We start from the raw sequence: 20,895 nt of genomic DNA, 5'->3' as shown, positions 1-20,895 counted from the left end.
GCCATTCTTCAAAAATGTCATAAAAAAGTCAACCAAAATCGTCATTAAAGCTATGACAGTTCATAGAAAGGCATCTTAAAAATTCCTCCCATTATGACATATATTCGCCTTTAAAGCGTCATAGTAGGTAAATTTTACTATGACACCTCATATGTAACCGTCATAAATTATAGTTGCAACCGTCAAGAAATGGTCATTGACTACTGTGGAACAGTCATTTTATAGAACAAAAAACGTCAACAAATAGTTTACACTATGATAGTTCTTCTAAAACCGTCATTTTTTTTTTTTTTTTTTTTTTCTATTTTTTAAAAAATATATATTATTATTATATTTTTCCTGCCAAAAATACGGCATAATAACAACACCCCTGTAGAACTTGCCAAAACAACACATTTAAAAAAACAAATTGCTCCATAAAATGCACACGTACACCATCACTCCTATTCAAGAATATAGTATTCATTCTATCATTGTCCTTACATTTTCCTCAAAAAGAAAAATACAATACGAAAAATATACATTACATTGAACTTACAACTAGCTAGAAAGAAAATCTTGTTAGAAAATTCCCAAGTTGATGCAGTATAGACCACCTCCATTCTCTAAGGCAACAAACAAATGCCACATACGTTGCCTGTTTCATTTAACAACAGAGTTTAGATAGACTTCATTCAATCTTAAATTGAAACTTAATGTTCAAAACTTAATTAGATGAAAGTTGGTAGGCACTAGGCATGCATTCTACTAATAAAGACTACTCATCTTGTCAAAACAAAAAATAAAATAACAATTAGGAAATCCTTAGGTCATGCATCCATATGTAAGTAAACAACTCAAAACATATAAGGTTAAGGTAATAGGTACCAAGAGTTCAGGGGTGAAACAAATGTAGCAACAACTATAGTTACCCGAAAAACAAACCACTTACAATAAGCCTTGTAACGTAGACAAGAACTGAAATTTCATATGAACTTCGTGGGGTCATGCAATCATTTCTAAAACTCAAAATGATATGGACATTGTGGTGCGAATGTGCCTTGGCCGAAAAATTAAATGGGGTCAAAGAAATCAATTGCGAATTCACTTCAAGACCGTTACAACGCACTACTAATATAAAAATTGTTAGACAAGGCACTACTACCGACCTACTGTAAATATCTAGAATAGTACAAGTAGATGATAGTGCAATATAATTTACTAGATAAACCAAGTCTCTATTAAAGACTTTAGGAACAGATTAATAGATTCGTATGAAAAATCACATCTGAAAAAATAAGAAAACAAAGAAAACACCTAAAAAAATCAAATTAATTAAAGATAGTTAGATAAATACCGTTTTAAACATTTTTAAAAAGGCCTCAACAATGTTGGCTTATTTCCTTGGGCACGCTTCAAGATGTACTTGCTTTGGATGGAAAACAAGGGCTGCACATGACAAGCTTATATTTAGTAAAAACTTCAAAAGTTTAAAACTAACTTGAGAAAATCTTATTACGAATTATCTTTTACACACAAGGGATAACTCAAAGCCCAGCCCAACCAATATCTTAAATATTTATGTATATCAACAAACTGACATACAAATAACAAACATGTGTAAGAAAAACAAATACCAAAGAGAAGCAGGTCCATGGTAGCAGCAGGCAGCAGCAACAACACCTAACAGTAGCAGCAAGCAGTAGGCAGACACGTAGCAGCAGATTAGTACAACTTTGGTACTGCCCTAGACCATTCTGTTACTTCAGTATGACTAACGACACCCATGGACAAGGGAGTATATTAGGAAAAAAAGAAAAATGGAGCTTAGCCAAGACAAGATAAAATGGTTAGCTAATTAAGTTGCTAAAAAATGCACAACAATTGAAGAGTACAGTTAAAACTAAGTACAACACAAAGCAAAGCTTTTACACACTGACTATAGCATTAGTTATAATATGAAAGCAATTCAACCCCAAATTCAAAGTATTAGAATTTAGAACTTGATAGAGCAACCAATTATTATGCTTTCTAAAATTTGAGTAATTCTTGACTAGCAATTATTATTGAGACGACAAACAAACGTATAAGATAGCTGGACCCAAACAAATGTAGGTAGCCACGTAAGTATAAGATACTAAAGCTCCGTGGGACAGGCTAAGTGTTATTTGATTTCATGGCAGATCAACTTTAGAAATGAAGTACTCAATCTAGAAATGAAGTACACAATCTCCTAGAACTTCCCAACGCTTCAGAACACTTGAGCACCTTTAAGAAAATAACTATATGGAACTCTACTTTTCCACGTTGGTTACCATAAGGAAAATGAGAACACCTACGTTACTGAGCTAGCTAAGTATAGGAAGTAACCTATCACATATCAAGTTTCAGCTTTAACACTATAAAAAAGAACTACTTGTCAGTCCTTTCTTTTTTATTTCTATTAAAAGCCCTTGTTATTCACATAAAAGCTAGAGAAAACTAAACACAAGCACCATATTTACAGTTTTTACCACTCATTATATTTCAACCACTACAAAGCAAGCCACTGCTTTCCACTTCTCTTCACACTTCAAACACAACCATTCTTTTAATCTTTGTCATCGTTCACTTTTACCAAACATGGCCGGCCACTGAAGGAATCGAACTCACAAATAAAAGAGTAAATCTACCATGCAAAGTACCACTACATATTGTACTAAAGCGAAGCTGAAATATGGAGCTAAAGTATGCAGACACACTAGTAGAACACAGTATTCAACACCAACATCTCTACTACATACTTGTTCATTCTGCATATATAGCTACACCATTATATTCACATTATCTAATTTTGTTCAAGGTTGCAAATTAAGTTAATAATCAATAGTAAAGGGTGAATAGCAAAGAACAAAAAAAAGGTGGAGAAGTAAAGCAATGTTAAAAATTTAAGTAAGTAGATTTCTATTGGAAATTTATTCAAACAGCTTCCATGCACTTTCATAAAGACCCCAGACGGTTTAAAAAATCACAAGATCTATAACCAGTCATTAAATCCCCACAGAAACCTCGCTGCCGATTAATGGAAAAAATATATTTTGTTAATTATTACTTGTTGAGAGCAACACTGTAGATTGAGGGGTGAAGTCGTTGTTACTCTAGTTAAACCCTTTCCTTGCACAAATATACTGCAAATTGATGCATACCTTGAATGACCCGAAGTTTAAGAAACAAATAAGATCAATGGTCTACAGTGTTGAAAATTAAAATCGGGATTTTCGCACATCGAAATGATATGGATTAGTGGACGATTAAATTTGGATTTGGGAGAATTCGCATGTGGAGGCGCAATCGCTCAGAAATTTCAGAGAGGGGAAGGCAATAATTTGTTGGGTTAGGGTTTTGAAAGACAATAGAGAAGGTCTCTTCTGCCTTTTTTTTTTTTTTCTAGTTTACTTTCTCTCTCTAAATTAATTCTCTTCATGCATGACCTGACTTCTTTGACTGCTTGACTCCGAATTAAAACACTAATCAATTAGTGTATTGATGGTTCAGAAATATTTAAGCCCTATCGGTTTAGGTAATCCCTCGTAATTTTTTTTGATGCCGATTATAATTACGTCATTAGAAAATACGCAAGTTGTCGGTTTTGCCAACCCCGTCATAACATTTCTTGACACATTTTTTAATTATGTCATCAACTGTGGGCAGGTCTCATAAAACAAAGCTTAAGCTTTTGACAACTTATTACATTGCTAACATGACTGTTTTAGGAAACTCATCACAATATCAACATATTTTCTTGACGCTTGTGTCATATACGACACAGTGTTTCAACAATCTCCATAAAAATATCACTAGGACACTTATCTTGACTATTTTCAACAAAGCCGTCAAGATTAAAAAAAAACAGCCATCATAATATGTCCTTTTTTTAGTAGTGAATCTCTCGTTAATTACTCTTTGAGGTTAGTTCAATACATCTGCATCCAGTTTCTGATTTCCCGTTAATTATTTTTCTAGGTTAGTTCGATAGTTTACAATTTCTAGTTATTTATGCTTTGAGGTCAGTGTGATGCAGCAACATTCGACTTCCGATTTCCAGTTAACTATTCATTGAGGTTATTTCATTTGTATCCAATTTCTGATTTCCCGTTAGTTAATATTTGATTTTAGTTTAATGCAGTTGCATCCAGTTTTTGATTTTCTGTTAATTATTTTTTGAGGTAAGTTATGATTTTTCATCAATTTCCGATTTTATGTTAATTGTTCTTTGAGGTTAGTTCAATACATTTGCATCAAGTTTTCGATTTTCTGTTAATTATTTTTTGAGGGTAGTTCAATGTAATTACATCAAATTTATAATTTCTCGTTAATTATTCATTTAGGTTAGTTCAGTGCAGTTTCATCCATTTTTCAATGTTTCGTTAATTAGTCTTTTGAGATTAGCTCATTGCATTTGCATCAAGTTTCCAATTTCCCATTAATACTCTTTAAGGTTAGTTCAATACATCTGCATCTAATTTCTGATTATTTATGCTTTGAGGTTAGTTCGATGCAATTACATCTAATTTCTGATTTCCCGTTAACTATTCTTTGAGGTTATTTCAATGTATTTGCATTTAGTTTCTGATTTCCCACCAATTATTCTATGAGGTTAGTTAAATGCAGTTACATTCGATTTTTGATTTTCTGTTAATTATTTTTTGATTTTAGTTCAATGCATATGCATCCAGTTTCCGGTTTTCCATTAATTATTATTTGAGGTTTGTTTGATGTATTTGCATACCATTTCCGATTTCCTGTTAAATATTTTTCGATGATTTGCTTCCAATTTCTAATTTCCCATTACTTATTCTCTGACATTAGTTTAATGCAATTGCATCCAGTTTCAATTTGCAGTTAATTTCTTTTTGAGTTTAGTTTATTGAATTTTCATAAAGTTTTCGATTTCCCATTAATTACTCTTTGAGCTCAGTTATGTATTTGAATCCAGTTTCCGATTTTCTTTTAATTATCCGATGTGGTGCGTAATACCAATTTCTACTGATCAATCTGTAATGTCCTTGCAAACATAACATAAAAAATAAATTATGTTTGATTTACTATATGGGATCATCGAAGATTATCCAGTTCCCGATTTTACGTTAATTATTCTTTAAATTATACATGACTCATTATGTGGAATCTTCAAAGATTATCTATGAATAGGTGTTGTTATATTAATTATTCTGAAAAATATTTATAAATATGCCAAACTATTATGTATTAATATTATATTGATCACTCATCTAAATTTCTTATAACGTGAAAACCTCACTCTCCATTTAAAAAAAATAACTGACCTTTGATAAAACCCTTCAGCTTCATTTTATTGTTTAACAATAAAGGTTTGATTGAAGTTTTGTGAGATTGCCTATAAGACGAAGTTCATATATATTGAAGCTACTTGAATAGCAAGGAGTTCCCAATCATACGGAAAGAGATAAGATAAACATCATTTTAAATGTAAAACTATATTTATCGAGACATTTCCACAATATATAACCCAACTATGTTTTGAGGTTAGTTCAATACATTTGCATCCAGTTTTTGATTTTCCGTTATTTATAGTTTGAGGTTAGTTCAATGCAGTTGTATCCAATTTCCGATTTCCGTTTTTTTTAGGTTAGTTCAATGCAGTTGCATCCAGTTCCCGATTTCTCGTTAATTATTCTTTACGGTTAGTTCAATACATTTGCATCCAATTTCCTGTTAATTGTTCTTTGAGGTCAGTTGAATGAATTTGCATCCAATTTCTGATTTCTTGTTAATTATTCTGTGAGATTAGTTTAATGCATTTTTATCCAGTTTCCAATTTCTCATTTATTATTTGATAAGGTTGTATTTGCATATAGTTTTCGATTTCCCGTTAATTATTGTTTGAGGTTAGTTCAATAAATTTGCATTCAGTTTTTTATTTCTTGAGGTTAGTTCAATGCATTTGCATCCAGTTTATTTTTTTAGATTAGTTCAGTGCAGTTGCATCCGGTTTTCGATTTCCTGTTAATTATTTTTTAAGATTAGTTCCATACATTTGCATCATATTTTCAATTTATAATTAATTTTTCTTTGAGGTTAGTTCAATACAGTTGCATCCAATTTTTGATTTTCATTAATTTAATCTTTGAAGGTTAGTTCAATGCATTTGCATCTAGTTTCCGATTTCCCGACAATTATTTTTTTATGTTAGTTTGATGTATTTGCATTTAAGATTTGATTTCCCGTTAATTATTTTTTGACGTTAGTTTAACGCAATTGTATCCATATTCTGATTTTCTATTAATTATTTTTTAAGATTAGTTTAATGTTTGCATTTGAATCCAGTTTTTTATTTCATGTTAAATATTATTTGAGGTTAGTTTGATGCATTTGCATCCAGTTTTCGGTTCCCTATTAATTGTTCTTTGACGTTGGTTTCATTTAGTATTATATATTTTTTAAAATATTAGTCATTATTACTTTGTCGTTTTTTTTTTTTTTATTTTCTATTATATATTTTATGATATTATTTTTTGTATAATTCAATTTTCCACATCTAATTTGTTTTGGTTTGGTATATAATTTATTTAAGCCCAACGTCCACTTTAAGTAAATCTCGTTATTCCGTCGAATATATATAATTAGAAATTACATTATAGTGTTTAAAAATTATAAATTCATAAATTTAATTGGAATATGTCGTAATTATTGTGGCCAGAATTGTGATTTTTGGAATCATTAACTATGAATAAATGTCTAAATCCTACAGTGGATGACATATCAAATCGAAAGGGTTTTAGGAAAATCATTTTCGGTGGAAACTATTATTTTTAGCAATTTAGTTTTTTGTCTCATTTTTTTTTCGTAATTAGCGTATATTATTTAGGAAAAGTTAGAGACTCTGTGAAACTCTAGATGAGATTGTTTTTTCGTAATTAGCTATATTGTTTAAGAAAAGTTAGAGACTCTAGGAAACTCTAGATGGGATTGTTTCCTTATTTATATCCTACTTTTTTATAATTAGTAATAAAGTTTAGAAAAAATTGGAGTCTCTGTGAGTGTTCCGAAAAATAGATTGGTGAGGGGATAGCTATAATATATATCTAAGGATAAAGGTAAATATTTGTTTCCAATTTTATCTCCTACTTTTTCTTAATTAGTCATGATACGTGGACACTCTAGAAACGCTTCCTCAATTGAAGAGGATAAAGCTATAATACATATACAATCTTTTTCTCTAAAAAGTAGCTACTTAAATTAACTTTAAAATAAGTATGTAAGTAAAACTTCACCTACAAAATGAATTTAAACCTATTTTTTTGTGGATATGGTATATACTCAATATTAAGATCATCTATACAAAATTTCAGCTCATTTGGAAACCTTTAACATTGGCAAAAAAACGATTACAAAAACTCAACATTTCTAGACCGTTAGATTTCTTTTTAAAGATGTCAACAATTTTTATCTATGTTAGAGGTTTTCAAATGAGCTAAAATTTTGGAAAGAAAATCATTATGGTGAGTGCATCATAACCACAAAAAATTAGATTTGAATTTATTTTGTAGGTAAAATTTTATGTACATACTTATTTTATGTTAACTTAAGTAGCTACTTTTTAGAGAACTACTGTATATATATATAACAATTTTTCAAAAATAAGGGTGATCCGGTTTAGAGCTGAACCGGTTCAACCACGGTTTAAGCTTAGACCGAGGGTCCAACCAAAAACTCAAGTTTTAACTTACCCAAACCGAAAATTTACCGATTCCGGTCGGACCCCGATTTAACAACCGGTCTAGTCCGGTTTTCTAAACACTGGTAGGGAGTTCAATCTTATGAACTATATTTATTATAATTGCCTAAATTGGCCATAATAAATATACATTGTTCTTCAACCGGCCATGCCATTCAATTTTGACCAATTCAACGGGTTTTTGACCATTTTGCCCTTTCGTATAACATTCTCTCTTCTCTGCAACACACTCTCTCGATCTCCTCTTGTACTTCTGATGTTGACATGCATAGTCATATCTATCTGTTAGATTCTCTTAGTGATACGTACCAGCGATTAATGACCGTTGGATTTCAACCCAACAAAAATGAAAATGGACTTTATCTATTGTGGATCACGAACCAGCAACTTATGGATCTACTATCAACAATTTCTGGCTTGTTTTTGTTGTATGGACATGAGACAACGTTCACCTCGATTTTTGTCTTTCTTCGTGATTTTGGTAAGGTTTTTCATGGAGGACAAGAACACAAATCTTGATAATGGATTTTTCTAAGGTTCATCTTCTTGATTATCCTCTCCCTCTACGGTTCTCATTATTTATTGAAATGTTTTGAGCTTTGGTTTGTTGTCTTCAGTGTTGGTTTCTTTCTAGGTCGTCTTGGGTTTGTTTTTATGTAGTAGTGTATAGAGTTTTTTAAGGTTTCCATAGTTGTGTTTACTATTTCCATATTGATTTTGTTCTACCCTTGTTCTTGTTACATGGAGTGAAAAAGTATGTAACAGGTGAGGTGAAATTGAGAGTGTTTGATGTGTATATTCTCTTCGAAGGATTCATGTGTCTAGTGAAAAGTTTGTTGATGTACTTGATGAACAAGTCCCTTTCTAGATCGATGAAAAAATGGATTGAATACTTGAATATGATTCAAGACATGATTCAAAAGCAAAAGAAAACAACTGAGCAGTCATTGTGGTGAGCTTGGATTGCCTTTTCAGTCGGGGTTCCACCAAGTTTTAGCAATGAAGACTCTTTGGATGCCACCATAAGCGACACTTACATGTACCGTCAGCAACTTGGGTTTGTTTTTACGTAGTTGTGTATAGAGTTTTTTTTAAGGTTTCCATAGTTGTGTTTACTATTTCCATGTTGATTTTCTTTTTGCATGGAGTGAAGAAGTATGTAATAGGTGAGTTGAAATTGAGAGTGTTTGATGTGTATATTTTCTTAGAAGGATTCATGTGTCTTGTGGAAGGTTTGTTGATATACTTGATGAACAAGTCCCTTTCTAGATCGATGAAAAATTGGATTGACTACTTAAATATGATTCAAGGCATTATTCAAAAGCAGAAGAAAACAACTTAGCAGTCATTGTGGTGGGCTTGGATTGCCTTTGCAGTTGCAGATCCGCTAGGTTTTAGCAATGAAGACTCTGTGGATGCCACCATAAGCGAAACTTACATGTACCATCAGCAACTTGGGTTTGTTTTTACGTAGTAGTGTATAGAGTTTGTTTAAGGTTTCCATAGTTGTGTTTACTATTTCCATGTTGATTTCGTTCTTTTTGCATGGAGTGAAAAAGTATGTAACAGGTGAGGTGAAATTGAGAGTGTTTGATGTGTATATTTTCTTAGAATATTTTATGTCTCTTGTGGAAGGTTTGTCCAAGCACATGAAATTGAATTTTTGCCTTATCAGTCGTGGTTCCGCCAGGTTTTAGCAATGAAGACTTTGTGGATGTAACCATAAGCAACACTTACATATATCACCAGGTTTCGACAACTTGGGTTTCTTTTGAAATCCCACTTCCACTTCACTTCACAGATCACCTTATGGAGTTTTGGAAATGTTTCACTGTATAGGTTTGGGCTTGAATCGATGTAATGGTATTTTGTGGTTTGTGAAATGGCCGGTTCATTGTGCTTGAATGTCAGCACAGTAACTGTTAATGTTCATATGGTTTGTTTGTGATTATATCAGGTGTACCCTTATATCACTGTTGTTGTTTATAAGGAGATAATGAGAACCTAATAGAAAGAAATCTATATGGAAACTCAATAAGAAGAAAAAAGAAAAAATGCATTTAGCATTCACAAAACTGGGCTGGACGTGTTATTCGAAACGGAGGTAATTGGCAGCGTTTTATGTACGATATATCAGCAACTAAAGCCATAAACAATAACACAATTGAGACTATCAGGTTGACTTTAATATACACCTATATCTTACGTACAAAATATTATTATCTAATAACAAGTTAAATAAAAGTTAACTTTGATAAGTTTATTCAACCCTTTATTCAATATCAATTAAAGCAAAAGTGTAGCATTTAATAACACATACTGAAGTTGAGAAGTAGCATCTCAGTGCCATATTTCACCATTGTTCGCACCTAACTTAGTTATAAGCTTGTCCATAGTTCAATATTTAAAAAAAATTCTAATACAAATAGCCAAAATGTTAGGAAGCTAGTCCCACCCTTTGTAAAATGACCAGACTCAAAAGTTGCTGATAGTTAGAACGTCCGAATATGTATGTACTAAGATAAACTGGTGATATGAAGAATCTAGTTTGGGCGGGAAAAATCTTTGACACGTATTAGGAACGATACGATAGCATTAATTATTCACCGAACAGTTGAAGAAATGATGGTTTTTTAACCTTTAACTGGCACGTGTCGGTAGTAATATGTTTGAGCTATAAGGACTGTTCAATGTTCATTTTTAGACCAAAAAAACCGCCCAAATTGAATACCTTGAATCCCTAATTTTCCGACCATTTCCAATCTTTCAAAAATGAGAAAGCTTGATTTGACTGTTCGTATGTCACTCGATAAAATGCATAAATTGTTCAAGACATTCACTACTGCAGAGAGGGAAGATTTTGAGAAGTCTTGCTTTGGTAAGTTTTTAAGCATTAACGAGAGAATGCACACCACTACTACGCTAGTGTATGCTGTTTTGGGACACCAAGTAGGTAAACTTTGCTACCGAATCGGTAAGAAGGATTTGGTGTTTAAGAAAAGTGATGTTGCTCTTATAATGGGTCTTAGTGTGAAACCGGTTTCTAATTCATTCTACACGGCAGATATCAAGATCCCATCCCAATTTCGTGCAAGGTTTTTTAAAGGAACCACGGTTTCTGAAACATAAATATTGGAAGCTAGAAACTTGGCAAAATCAATTGTTGGTGAAGAAAGTCAGAATGATGTGTTTAGGTTGTATATACTGTTGCAAGTTGTGCTTCCAAGATCTGCTAGGACAGTTGATGGGAGGTATATTGATCTGGCCGAGAATTTAAATGTATTTGACAGCTTTCCTTGGGGCACACCTCTGTTTGAAATGTTGGAAGAGTCTTTGGAAGACATGTCTAACCTGGTGAGTGTTAGAAAGGATTCTTTCGCAGTTTATGGTTGTTTAATTTGTTTTGTTATTTGGGTATATCTTCACATCCCATCTCTTGGGGCTCAGAGACAAGTTGATGGTAGGTTCCCCAGAATACTAGATTGGGTATACTTGCCTTCTAGAAACATACATCTACATACTTATCAGAAAAAGCTTCAGCCTCTTAAGGGGAAGGCAGTGGTGTTGGAAAGTCTAGATCTTTTTGAAGGAGAACCGAATGAAGAAGTGCTAAAGGATGTTTTTTGGGCAAATGTTCCATGCAAAGTGGTGCGGCAATTTGAGGGGACATATAATCTTGAGGAACTTTTTCAAAGACAGGCAAAAGTAATTAAAGGCCTTGTAAGTAACTTGTTTTCTTTTGACATTTGAAGTACTCACATAATCTTATAATGTTATAGAAGTTATAATATGATAATGGAATTGTAAATGTTGTTAGGACCCATGTTGTTAATGAAGCACTGATAATGTGTTGTTATTGAACTGCATGTTGCAGTATTGTTTCATATATGAGGCAGTAATATGTTATGGTACCATGAGTGAGCAATTGTGAAACCATATATGTCAGCAACTACAATGTATAAATAGTGAAGTGGGATCTTGCATGTTAAACCCAGAATGATAATAGGGTACCCATGATAATATATGTGTAACCAGTTTGACATGGCTACCCTTTTGACATTTGAAGTACTCATATAATCTTATTTAAAAGTTATAGAAAGTTGTAATATGATATGGGTACCCTATTATATAGTCTTGAATTGGAATTGCAAATGTTGTTAGAACCCATGTTCTTATATGAAACACTGAGAATGTGTTGTTCTGGAACTGCATGTTGCAGCATTGTTTCATATATGAGTGAGCTATTGGGAAACATGATATGTCAGCCACTACAATGTATCCGTAGTGGCACTACAACAAAAGCATGGTTTTAGCAGCGCCATACCCCATCGCTAAAGGTGCCTTTGAGCGTGGCAAAGATCTGTCGCAACGCACAGATGGCGTTGCAAAAAAGGCGCGGCTAAAAAGTCGCGTCTCAAATACTTAAATGCAACGCCAAAAGTGGCGTGGCAAATGTTCCTAGTTTGTTCGACGGCCTATGGGGGCTGCTAATACACTAATTCGTTGCTACTTCATTTATGAAAATTAAATTAATTACAAATTAATTTCAAACTATTTGCTGGCGCGCCGCGAAAAGAGAGCTTGTAACAACTAGGATGGCGTTGCAAAAGTGATACATTTAGTTTGCACAACTAGGCGCCAAAAAGGCAACCTTTTGCTACACTATTTCCATTGCGAAAAGTTTGAATTTTTAGTCAGATATATTTGGTGGCAACAGGCGTCCATAAATTTAGCGACACACCAAGTGTGGCAAAAGGTGTCTACGTTACCGTAGAATCAAATCTTTTAGCTACACCGAAATTATTAGCGAATGATATAAATTCCAAAAAACACGCTTTATTTGGGACGATTTAGCATTACAAATGGTGCAATTCATACATATACCTATACATTTTCATTTACATAATCCTGCCCAAAACAATTTTTATAGAACACAAGAAACCTATAACAATTCACCACAAATCATAACAAAATGAATTTCATTACTAAATCATCAATACAAAAGATCTTAAAGAATTCACATAACTATTTTTTTTAAAAAACATCATCTCACATAATCTTAACAACATTCAACTAAATTTAGACAAATTATTCAAAACTAAAATTCCGCAAAATAATGTCTATAGCATGCTAATTTGAGCAAAGATCCACTTTCGAGCTTCTTCTTGATTCTACTATACACGACCAATCGACCAATCCGCACAACAAATTTAAAAAAAAAAAAAATCACTTAAATAAATTTATTAGAAACATTAATAAACCTAATATACACTCAATAAAAATCACTTAAGTAAATTTATTAGAAACATTAATAAACATTAGTAAACTTTTCCGACGACTATGCCCACTCGGCCGTGGACTATCGGGTATGTACATTGTTGTTAACCATCGGATATACCAAGATTGCCCTAACCAATTCAAATGATGAATTACAGGTCATGTACCTTATCATCTCTTCGATGAACTTCATTCAATCTTTGAGAACCACTCTTGTAACGCCCCAAAATCTTAAATAAATATTACGAGTTAAAAGACCACATTCAATATACTAATTTAAAATCAACGATAAACCATCATATATTTTTTTTTTCTACAAAAATCCGGCCAGAGTTTCCTCCAGTATTTTCAACATTTCATATACCTAAAACCTATCATAACCTGAAAATCAAATAAAACACTTCCATATATCATATTAAAACCTCAACCGTAAAACCCAACTACTAAAGATATTGATTAAGCGGCACCGCTACTTAACCATCTCGACAAATGCCGCTTAAATCAAGTAGGCTGCGGTAGCCGAAACCAATCTCATACCCCGATCGGTCTTTCACATATATGCACAACCCTCCATGACATCATACATAAATTAAAGTCATGCAAAACAAGCTGCAATAATTTATGTACAACGAAAAAGGAATCAATATAATATCTGAGAAATAGGAAGCCACTACTTGTAACAAATATTAAGGTCACTTAACAACCCATATGATTCCAAGACGCTCCTTTTAAGGTTTCGCCTTGATTCTTTAGTAAATTTATTAGAAACATTAATAAACCTAATACACACTCAAGTTGACAATGCATGTGAAACTATGCACCTCCTATATGCGTAAATTGGTGCCCATAGCCAAAAGCTTAGAAAGAACTTATCAAAGTTATAACTCGATCACATTCATGAAGGTACAGATCAAATAAGAAGACAAAAATAGCAAAAAACTAATAGATTTTGATCTAAATTGTACATGTAAATGCCAAACCATTAAAAAACCTCGTGTCATAAGTTATCACCAATGAAACAATAAAATAAGTAAGGCTAAACATCAAGTAAATCAAGCAAACAAGCTCAACTACAAAAAGCAGTTCCAACAGATGGCATAGTAAGATGTAAAGGTATCGACCAACCTATAATGAGATTTTTAACCCCCTGCCTATGATTTAGGAGTCAAGAAGTCCTGCCTTCGGCTATTCCTTCTATCCCTTGCTACTGTTTAACAGGAGCGGAATATCCTTTGTCCTAACCTTTATCCTTCGGCTATTCTTTCTATCCTTTGCTACTATTTAATAGGAGGCTCGGGGAAAGAACCTAAGCACAAAACACGCACTACCGCCAAAAGGAACAAGGGCTGAGATGGATAGGCTAGGATCGGGAAGCTCAACCATCAACAAAAATGCTCGAAGGAAGGGCTGGGCTCTAGAATAGCGTTTAAGCCATATGTGTTGAACCAACTCTTTTAAGGTAACATATGAGACCGATCAAGTGTAGGAATTAGTGCTGGAAATTGACCCTATCTTTCTTCGGAAGGGAAAAGTTGTTTGGCGAACCACTATCTCTTGATTGATCGATCATACACTTGCTTTTCCCGTGATAGTTCTCTTTGATATTCTTTCTACAACTATAGATTTGGAGCCAATCGTGTATGACCGTGTGTCAAACCGTGGTCGCGGAGACGTATGGAATATTCAGTGATTCCTTTCCAATGAGAACTAGACAGGCAAGGCCCCATATGCTTTGGGAAACCATTAGAAAGTGCAAAGTTGAGAAACATGACCACCACAGAGGTCAGTCTCCGCTGCTGCGCTCGTCGCGATTTCGGATGTAGAAACCGCTATGTCCGAAGCGAAGAGGCGGCAAAAGTCGATGCCCGAGGAGGTCGGTTCCTCGAGCAAAGCCCGCCGCCAAGGGATTAGACGGAATAAAGGCGAACGGAGAGATAATAGATTGGGGTTCCTGGCTGAGTTGTAGTAGGTGCCTTCCCCGCCCATGTACACCTCATCGGTCATTTTACTATGAAGATTTCAAATATTAATAAAAGGAAAAAGCAGAAAAAAAAAGGCTTCATTCGACAAAAAGCGGAGGAAAAGGACCGGCTTCGTGGATAACATGGTTCCGGAGCATCGAATGATTCCCCACAAGGTAGTCTTGAGGAAGGCTCGCAAGACCTTCACTTCACCTCTTTCCACAACTTGTTCACTAGACTACTAGGACCACGGTACGAGGCCAGCCTCGCAAGATAGGTCAGCGATCAAGGCTGAATAACCTCAACCAAGAGTCTACCTTCCCTTTGACCTAGGAACAAGACCTCTAGCCCACGGTGTCTATGAGCTAGAAGGTCGAGCGAGGAACCGAGGGTTTAGGTGTGAAGAGTCTTCACACTCCAGCCTTCACATCGTCCCTCTTGGCCTTACTTAGGTTCGGCCCGGTTACTCTTAGCACATACGCTACGATTCGGTTCCTTCGAGTGTTTACAAGGAGGTTAGAAGTTGATTCTACCCTACCTAGTCAGTCCATGGAAATGAACTAGGTGCTCACGCTTTACCTCGAGTCAAACCCATCAATTAATAAAAAGCATTTCTATGTCGCCGTCTCCTGCGATATAAAGTCGCATCGGGCAATGTGATTAAAGAACTCAATTGGCATTGCCTTTTTAATACCGCTTATTATAGCCCCGAGCGGATAAGGCGCGATGGTTAACAAAACCGGATGTTGACCGCGCCCTAGCGACTAGTGGATAAAACCTTAGTTCAAAAGGATCGATTGCCTATCCGACAGCATGGCTTTTTAGCCTATTCATCATACCTTTAGAAGCCGGCGTTTGATTTGGACCCGGTTCTTGAAATGATCTCTCGGGTTGGAGCCCTCTTGGGAATGTGGATCTTCCTCTTTCTTTGCTCATCATTTCTTTATTTCAAAATAAAGGTAATGTAATTCAAATACATCCCAGAATAATCAAATAGGGTGAAACCTCGGCCTTAATGGGAGAACTCACCGGAGATGCTTTATAATCGAAAGCCACCGGTGAAAAGCTAGAATCGGAAGCATTGTAAGCGGTTGAAGAGGAAGTGGATGTTGCTTCCTATTAAGCGGACTTTCCTTGTGGTGCGCTTATGGTTGCGATGGAGGGGGACGATCGCAGGATTTCACTATTCCTATGATCGGGCAGGCCTGGCGGCATACTATTTAGGTTGGTCATTACCTAGAAAATGAAGATTCCGATTTAGGTGGGCCGTGTCCGGGTCAGCGTGAAGGAATTTTCCAAGTCCGCTTCTAAGTCTGCACCGGGTGCGGATGCCACATAAGATAAGGAAGAGGAATCAAAGTAAGTAGAAGTAGTCGTTGCAAGCCCCACTCGGAACAGTCACACCTGCTGGCAAGCCATTAAAGGACAGACAGCCTACTATTCCAACCCCGGGGCACTATAACTACTCTGAGTGATATAACTCTATATAAACTAACAACCATATAGTTCGTGCATTGATTGAAAGCGTCAAACGAGAGTGCAATCGTCGGGTCGGATTGAAAGCGTCAAACGAGAGTGCAATCGTCAAACGAAAGTTATAATTCCTTTTTTATAGTCAGGCCTAAACCTATTCGGCGATTGCATCCAACTCTTATCCATTTCTAGTAATCAAAGAAGAAAACATGAATCAAGTATGTTGCACCTTTAATAAATATGGCAAAGGAAACATATCTTACCAAAGGAAAAAAAAATACTTGTACACGTCACATGGTAGAACAAAACAACACTACTAGATTAAAATGAGGAAAAAATATCGCAGTCACTCGATCTATTATCATACTTAAGCTGATATGAATAATTGAAACTACTGTATAAGGACAATTTGACTTGCTGCATCCACAATATAACTTATATTTGACTTGCTGCATCCAAATTTAATCATAAAAGATAAAAAATGTATATATCTTATTTATATAGTAGCTCTTCATGACTACTTCTCAAGCTAATCCCTAATTCCTTTTTGATACACTGGGCAAAACCTATTTGGCAATTGCATCCAACTCTTATCCATTTCCGTGTTCCCTACTACGAGATAATAATTGTACATCACAAAATAAGAAAACCCAAACATTTAAACTAACCAATTAAGGACAGTCCATTAACAATCCAACTTCCTACACCACTATTGATAGAAATTAACTTAGGCATGCATATAAGAATATACGAACAATTACCAGAAACAATGTGTAATTTAACTTCACAAAGTGGTCTTGTATTCAAGATTGCATTCAACCAGACTTCTACTGTCCTTAAAATGCATACACATGATAGAAAGATTGAAAAGTAACCAAAATCAGAGAAAAAGGGCCAGCAATCATCACCGTAACTCGGTTCTAATACATAAGTCATCTTAGCAAACATGCACACATCGTTCACGAAAACCGGCAAGCACATAATTCACCCATAAGCTCATTGTATATAACTATGGCGGTTCACGGAAACCAGTTTTTCCAATAGTTATGGCGGTTTATTAGATTTACAATTTTTTCATCAAAATAGAAATAGTTAAATTAAATACACTACATGAGGAAATCTCATTGTATATAACTAAACCAAGTGCCTAATAAGAGCCTGTTATGGTGGAGATGCAAGTGCAAGTGCAAATGGGGATTTAGTGACGTTATGTTCAAATTTCACTCCTTAGGTTCTTATAAGAACAAAGCGAGGAGGACGGATGATCTTACAAGCGGCAAATGCTTGTAGGCGATGTTCCCATCAGCTCAAAAGAAAAAATAAAAAAAATCCATCAAGTTAATATGATACATAATAACAGAATTACAAATACTAAAAAATGCTAGCAAGATGATTTAGAATAACAGTATAGATCGAAGCAACTGAGGTGACGAGGATATACCTTTAGTTGAATCTAAAGATGTGTAAAGGTATGCTCTAATTCACTAGTGTTCAATATACTTTCCATCTTTTTGTATCTAACATGTGTTTCGTGTTGTGTGCATGTATTGGATTTTTGTCGCTTTCTTTATTGGTTACATGCAATTTAATCTCAAGAGGCTTTTACTAATTATATTTGACACGTTCCTCGATATTGAATATATGAAATATATATCTCCGGAGTTCAAAGGGCATGATATCTTGGGCACCGTTCATATCGAGGTTCGCAGAGTAGTGATACTGATCCCCAAGTAATCCATAGGTCTGAGGTAATTACCTTGTCTATTCCACTTGTTTACCAGCATAATCACTTCAAAATAGAAAGTGGCACAAGAACTTCAACTAGTGAATGAACACAGAGATCTGTAGAGTTGATCTTTTAGCTTAGATAGTTGACAGACTTTAAGAATGTTTTATGTCAGGCAAAAATATCACCCAAAATAGTACCACCAAAAAAGTCAGGGCTACAACCATGGACGTTATGATTCTAGAGTCGACTAAGTGTGAAGATGTTCGAGTAGACAAGCTAAATACTTGCAAAGATAAGCTACCCATAGCTCAAACTGACAGAGCTTAAGTGATCCGCGCACAACAGCAAGCAACAAAGTGACAAAAACTTCTACCAGTTCAAGACACAAGTTAATACGAGAATATTAAATAGGGGTAAACAACTAAACTCCCCGCAAGTTTGAGGATATAATGGTTAAGATATTTCTTATGACTCATGTGACGGCATGCTCTGAGAATTCAGACCGCACGCGGGTTCAGATATTTCTTATTGTGACTTCATTCAATAAGAGACACAGTCAATAACTCATTATGTAAAATACTCACACCAGCCCGTAGGTATACAAATTGTCATAGTTTGTTTATTCTCTTTTTGCTAGGTAAGCGAAAGATGTATAAAAAATGTACATGGTAAAATTGAGCCACAAAGAAAGCTACTTTGATATAGATAAAAAGAGAACTGGGAAGCCCCGTGCGTGTATTCGCAGAAAAAAGGAACTCTACAAAAATTTGATCCCTTCAGATGAAGTTAATTAGTTACCAAGTCAACGTTTGAGCTGCCATGTTTTGGAACGAGCTGCAAATAAGAGGATTTCAAAGAGAAGTATATAGTTGTTTATCTAAATAGAAATGAGAACTAATTTGTATATAATTTGACTTCTTCAAACTAATATAAAAAAATTCTAACTTTTTGCTCTTACTATATTTTTGAACTATTTTCTGATCTACGGTTTCATTAATTTTCTTTGTCGAAACTCTAATGACCCCTTATAATATGTACCTTCACATACTTTATTTTGTTTGATAACAAAACCTCAATTTCAAAGAACATGAAAGAGTGATGGCTGATGAGCAGGTCCTACAACCGCAGTTCAATTTTGTATTATCCAAGTCCATAATAGCACACATCATCAAGATATATGATTTTAATTATGTATTCATGTTGCAAAAATCCATAATGTTAATTAGTTGACAGATTTTGTGTTCTAACTTCAAATATGAATCAAAAAAAGAACCCGATCACTCATCCATAGAACTCTCATTATTACAAATTTTCTCCAAATAATTAGCAAAGCAGGCGATATTGGATTGAAGTTGAAATCATGAAATCCCTTTTAAGGTTTCAAAACTATTCTTTTATTTATTTCTTAATAATCTAGTGTTTTTATTATAATCATTTCTGACAACAGAGAACTACTGAAACTCATAGTACATAATCAATGACGTTAGTATCCTAAACCATTAATCCGTGAGCGTAGCGAATTCTTGAGGTTGCTTTTCTCAAGTCACCTAAAAAACCACTTGCTACGTGTCAATCTATCCTGTGTCTGACCGTACCCCCAAATAACACTTCTTTTTTGTCCGACCGCCCCCTCTTTTTTCTTATTTTCTCCTATCTTAGCCTCCCAATCGTCTCTCTATTCTCGCTCTCGGATTAAGCCTAAAATTGCAGGTATTCAATCCTCCAATTTTTCCTCTATTCTCGGCTCTCAGATTCACGGCTCTCTCTCTCTCTATTTTCAGTAGGTAAGAGATTTATTCTCGCCTCGTGATCGCGGCTCTCTCTCTATTTTCAGTAGGTAAGAGATTTAAGTATATTCATTCTCTCTCTCTCAATTTTCCGTAATCAGTATATTCGTTCTCTCTCTCTATTTTCCGGTGGCAAGCGTAAGATTTCAATGTTTCATTAGGTGTTTACATTTTTTTGTGAAAACAAAATAGTGTTAAACTTAGGGCCGATTCTTTATTTATCTCTCTGTCGTCCGCCGTCGGTGAGAACGTTATCGCTGTCCTTGTCCGAGTTGCCCAGATGTTCAATGGCCATTGGCTAAAGACGAGGCTTACTTGTTAAGTTGGATCCTTCCCACTACTTCTATTCCCTCCATCTTCCTCCTACTACACTCACTACTAATTCCGATGATTAGGACGATGATGATGATATTACCCAACCTGCTACTACAATGCGTCAATTATGGTCTCACTATTAAGTCCAAGGGCCAAGACAAATTGCTAGAGGAATTTGATGTCCTCTTGGATAAGTACACTAGTTTTCTCTACGTGAAACTCACGCCCTGAAATGGAGGAGGCCAAAGTGTTGGATGATTGGGTTAATGGGCAACTGAGATATCTCGGTTGAACTGAGCAAGTCAACGGAGAAGAAGGAGATGTTAAAGGATCGTCCATCGCTTCTTGGACTACATTGGCCCCTAATGTCGAGGATTATAGCAGTCGTGGCGGGGGATTGCTGCTGGCTCTGGCTCCATGATTGAAGGCATTTTGTGGTGTGGCGACTTAACTGTCGATAGGTTGAAGTGGGGAAATGAATTCTTCAGGAGGTCTATAGCGCCCTGTTCTACCCAGATGGAGCTCAGGCCATCCACTTTGAGGAGGATCAAAAGGTCTAGTATATAGATGTGAGCATAAACCCTGAAATCTTCAAAAGCAACACTATATGGTGGCACA

General features: G+C 35.0%; 1 long non-coding RNA gene across 1 annotated transcript; it reads right to left on the bottom strand.

The window, feature by feature from the left end:
- Positions 1-395: 395 nt before the first annotated feature.
- Positions 396-3,486, bottom strand: LOC147483258 (uncharacterized). The gene is made up of 4 exons (XR_015206446.1): positions 3,071-3,486; positions 1,617-1,753; positions 1,337-1,428; positions 396-637 (listed from the first exon to the last, which is right to left on the bottom strand). It is a non-coding gene; the product is annotated as an uncharacterized LOC147483258 (long non-coding RNA).
- Between the last annotated feature and the right edge of the window lie 17,409 nt (positions 3,487-20,895).

The sequence above is a fragment of the Coptis chinensis genome, chromosome 8 (assembly GCF_015680905.1).
Source record: "Coptis chinensis isolate HL-2020 chromosome 8, ASM1568090v1, whole genome shotgun sequence".
NCBI classification, from domain to species: Eukaryota; Viridiplantae; Streptophyta; class Magnoliopsida; order Ranunculales; family Ranunculaceae; genus Coptis; species Coptis chinensis.
This window is presented reverse-complemented; position numbering and strand designations above follow the sequence as displayed.